The sequence below is a fragment of the Bufo bufo genome, chromosome 10 (assembly GCF_905171765.1).
Source record: "Bufo bufo chromosome 10, aBufBuf1.1, whole genome shotgun sequence".
Taxonomy (NCBI): domain Eukaryota; kingdom Metazoa; phylum Chordata; class Amphibia; order Anura; family Bufonidae; genus Bufo; species Bufo bufo.
In genome coordinates this window covers 85,980,433-85,985,796 of record NC_053398.1, presented here as the reverse complement: position 1 = coordinate 85,985,796, position 5,364 = coordinate 85,980,433, and positions in this window count along the sequence as shown.

The following is a 5,364-nucleotide window of genomic DNA, read 5'->3' as shown; positions in this document are numbered from 1 at the left end:
CAGTTCAGCTCCCACATGGCGTAGGAGGACATGAGACGTAGATTCCACGTCTCCTGTCCCCTTGCCAGCCAGATTTATCAGCATCTGCTCCAGGATGTGAAGGAGTGGAAAATGATGTTGTTCATCCCATATTCCTGGCAACTGACAAATAAAGTGGCCGCCTCAAAGGGCCAGATAAAACAGTAGGTGTCATGCACGAGTGGCCACTGGATAATACAGTGCCACATACTGTGCCTCTTACATCCAGTGATGTCTTCTCTGATATAGATGTTCTCCTTCCTTATCTTCTCTATTGGAAGCAAACCGCCTTGCCATCTTCTTTCAGCTGCATCTCTGCCGAGTTTTGCACACTGAAATCTTAGATTCCTCACTTTTTCATCAACTGCCTCTTGTAGGTGCCCCAACATTGTCATCCTGCTGCTACCCCCAATACTGTGTCAGATGTGCTCCCCAATACCCCCAAAATATACTGCAAAAAAAGTCCCTTGAATAATAACTGCCCCTATAAAGCCCCCAGCAATAAAAATACCCCAGTTGTGCAGTACCATTTAAATTACATGATTCTCCTCCCTCCAACATGCAGTCTGTTACAGGAAATATGGCTCTTAGCTAGAACCTCATCCTGATTACCACACAAATATGCCTCATAATTGGACCGAGTGGTATTCACCCATTCAGTATGGCCAGTAGCATTGTGTCCCTTGTTAGCATATCTAAGGCATATCTAAAGCAGTTGAAGAACATTCTCTTGGCCAAGAGATGGGGGAAGATATTTGGATGGTCACAGGGTGCAGTCTATGGTAGGGCGCTGGGACACAGGAACATATAGGTGAAACTTGTCAGTCGGGCTCTCTCTTCTCTTCCTGGACCTCCTTGGATGATCAGCACTTTAGGAGCAAGCTATGTGTGCTTATGTGGGTATGTATATAAATATAATATCCCAGTAGACTTTATATGTGTACATATAGATATTTGCAGTCGGCAATTGTATTACCAGTTAGATTATATATGCTGTTTATGCATGAGTCTTTATATGTACATGTACTAATGGTCAGGTACTGGATGTGAGTTGGTTAGAAGAGTAGATCCAGTAGACTGTATATTGGTGGACTCTGGATATACTGTATATACATACACATTATTAGCCACATTTGCTTAGCATCCAGGGTGGGCAGGAACGGAGGCGGCTGTGTGTGGTGGTGTCCTCTATGTATTGTGTCATCTGTATCTTTATGTATAATGTCCATTGCTTTGTCATCTCTAAGTTATCAGTAAACTATTTTCATATATAAGTATCTGCGGGGGTTGTGTGTTGCTCCTGGGGTGTAAGAAGGACTGGAAGAGGTATAATAATACACAGAATAATCAGGTTATATGGGAAACAAGGGCAACATGCTAGGAATAGAATAGAAGGGACGGAAAACAGAGATAGACATAAATCTCCAATTTCCAATAAGCAAAATTCCCTTCATCAATGGCGAGCCAGGCCCAACTTTTTTAATTGATCTCTGTTAGGATATACTGTTGAAATTGCTGTTATACTGTGAATTTAGGATTTTAGACCTGGGAGATTCTGACAGGTAACACACACTAGTGGGAGTTCTACTATTTACAGGGAACCTATTTAAGTGATGTTCCTAGGATACTGACTGTTTCCTTTGTTTCCCATTATACCTGTGAGGTGTTTGTTTTTGCTTTGTATTTTTTGTTTTTTCTTTAATTTTTTCAAGTACTTCAGTAGCATCCTGCTGGTTGCTTAAATAACCTTTCTTGGACACAAGCAGCAGAATACAGGAGTAACACAGATCGCAGGGATAACCATCAGTGACAAAGCATGACATGGGATTTTTCAAAAGTTAAGTAGATACAGTACGTTTACCCTGTATTGCCTAGATCAAATGAATCTGTGCAAATGTTATGGGAATCTCTGGTAGATCAAGCTGATTCCTATGACAAATTGCATATTGCTAAGCGCGGTGTGTTCAAACAAACGTCCAAGCGGCTTCACATGCTTGCTAAGCTGATGTGCATATTTGATGATGCCATTACCAAGCTGGAGAAGGTGGAATCAGGCCCCTGTAAATTTGCATTGTTGTTGTTGTACAGAAGCGGTTAAAAGGGTTTCTAGTCTAGAAACACAAAGAAAAAGAAGAGATACTTGTAGAAAAAGACAATCAGATTAGCATGCTGCAGTTTCAGTTAGCTAAGAAAAATATTATACAGATGTTGATGACGTTTTTATACAGCTGTATATGGAGATAAAGGACTATAAGGAAAAAGCAGCCTCTACAGAGGTGATAATTGCTGACCTGAGGACCGAGTTAACAAAGAGGGATGAGACAATTAGTAATATGCAGAAGACCATAACTGAGCTCTCACATCACAAAGATTTGCACTCAAAGCAAATTTGTGCTTTGAGTGCAAACAGGGGGACAGATGAGAGTGAGACCGCTCCTATGGCTGCATCCGATCTAAACGATCCAACTCAAATAGCTGCCACAAGTGCTGCTGATGACACAGTTCGTGGATTAGGAAGTGGCATGGGAAATTTACAGACCACTTCCAACTCACATACGTCAAACAAAACAATAGCTGATCTTAGGGAGACCAGCTACAGAAAACACTGTGGAGCCTCATTTAAGAGTCTCGACACAGCAATCCAAAGTGCAAAGCTCCCTGGGAAACAGTGATATGCAAAATAACCATGGAGCCCCAGTTGAAGGTCTTCAACACAGTGAAAGCCAGATATCCCTCAAAGGAAGGAAAACCGAGCAAAGGGGTGTCCCCATTACAGAGATCACCAAATCCACCATATTAAGTGGCCCCTATGTCAAGATCCCACTCTTTTACAAGCTTTAAGGATGTGACGGGGAAAACCTAAGACAGTTATCCATCCACAGACAGCTGTTTCGGGGTGTTGCCCCTCGTCAGTGTGGAGTAGGATTCTGGCTAACCGGGAGCAATGCCTTGGAGACTACTCAAACAAAACAATAGCTGATCTTAGGGAGACCAGCTACAGAAAACACTGTGGAGCCTCATTTAAGAGCCTCGACACAGCAATCCAAAGTGCAAAGCTCCCTGGGAAACAGTGATATGCAAAATAACCATGGAGCCCCAGTTATGGGTCTTCAACACAGTGAAAGACAGATATCCCTCAAAGGAAGGAAAACCAAGCAAAGGGGTGTCCCCATTACAGAGATCACCAAATCCACCATATTAAGTGGCCCCTATGTCAAGATCCCGCTCTTTTACAAGCTTTAAGGATGTGACGGGAAAACCTAAGCCAGTTATCCATCCACAGACAGCTGTTTCAGGGTGTTGCCTCTCATCAGTGTGGAGTTGGATTCTGGCTAACCGGGAGCAATGCCTTGGAGACTACTCAAACCAAACATTAGCTGATCTTAGGGAGACCAGCTACAGAAAACACTGTGGAGCCTCATTTAAGAGTCTCGACACAGCAATCCAAAGTGCAAAGCTGGTCTCCCTAAGATCTCCCTAAGCTGGTCTCCCTAAACACCATAAAAAAATAAAAACAGTGTAAAAAAAAAAAACAATTTTTGTCACTTTACATCACAAAAAGTTCAACACCAAGCGATCAAAAAGGCGTATGTCCCACAAAATGGTATCAATAAAAACGTCACCTCATCCCGCAAAAAATGAGCCCCTACCTAAGACAATCGCACAAAAAATAAAAAAATATATAGCTCTCAGAAAATGTATAGCTCTCAGAACATGTAAATATCACACGACCTAACCCCTCAGGTGAACACCATAAAAAAAAAAAAAAAAAACATTTTTGTCACCTTACATCACAAAAATAGCAAAAGCAAACGATGAAAAAGGCGTATGCCCCCCAAAATAGTACCATCAGTCACCTCAGCCCGCAAAAAATGATACACTACCTAAGACAATCGGGCAAAAAATAAAAAAGCTATCACTCGCAGACAATGGAGACACTAAAATATGATTTTTTTTGGGTGAAATAAATAAATGAAAAGTAGACATATTATTAGGTATCATCACGTCTGCAACAACCTGCTCTATAAAAATATCACATGACCTAACCCCTCAGGTGAACACCGTAAAATATAAAAACTGTAAAAAAAAAAAAAAAAAAAGGCATTTTTGTCACCTTACATCACAAAAAGGCATATACCCCCCAAAATAGTACCAATCAAACCTCATCCCGCAAAAAATTTGATATTACCTAAGACAATCGGTCAAAAATTTAAAAGCTATGGATACAGTAAAATATTATTTAGGTTTCAAAAATTAGATTATTGTGTAAAACTTAAATAAACATATAGACATATTAGGTATTGCCACTTCCGTAACGATCTTCTCTATAAAACGGTCACATGACCTAATCCTTCAGGTAAACGCTGTAAAAATAAATATATAAATACTGTGCCAAAACAACCAATTTTTTGGTCACCTTGCCCCATATAGTGTATTAATGAATGATCAAAAAATCATATGTACCCAAAAATGGTACCATTAAAAACATCAACTCTTTCTGCAAAAAACGAGCCCCTGCACAAGATGATTGGCAGAAAAATAAATAAATAGCGCGTTCAGAAAATGGAGATACAAAAACATAATTTTGGTTTTCAAAAATGCTTTATTATGTAAAACTGAAACAAACATAATAGAAAGTAGACATATTTGATATCATTGCGTCCGTAACAACCTGCTCTATAAAAATAGCGCATGATCTAACCTGTCAGATGAATGTTGTTAACCACTTCCCATCTGGGCCATTTGCCCCCTTCCTGACCAGGCCTAATTTTGCAAATCTGACATATCTCACTTTATGTGGTAATAACTTTGGAACGCCTTTACTTATCCAAGTCATTCAGAGACTGTTTTCTCGTGACACATTGTACTTCATGATAGTCATAAATTTGAGTCAATATATTTCACCTTTATTTATGAAAAAATCCCAAATTTACCCAAAATGTTGAAAAATTCGCAATTTTCAAAATTTCAATTTCTCTGCTTTTAAAACAGAAAGTGATACCTCATAAAATATTTATTACTTAACATTCCCCATATGTCTACTTTATGTTGGCATCATTTTGGAAATGTCATTTTATTTTTTTAGGACGTTAGAAGGCTAAGAAGTTTAGAAGCATTTCTTCAAATTTTTATGAAAATTGCCAAAACCCACTTTTTAAGGACCAGTTCAGGTCTGAAGTCACTTTGTGGGGCCTACATAGTGGATACCCCCATAAATGACCCCATTGTAGAAACTACACCCCTCAAGGTATTCAAAACCGATTTTACTAACTTTGTTAACCCTTTAGGCGTTCCACAAGAATTAAAGGAAAATGGAGATCAAATTTTTAAATTTCACTTTTTTGG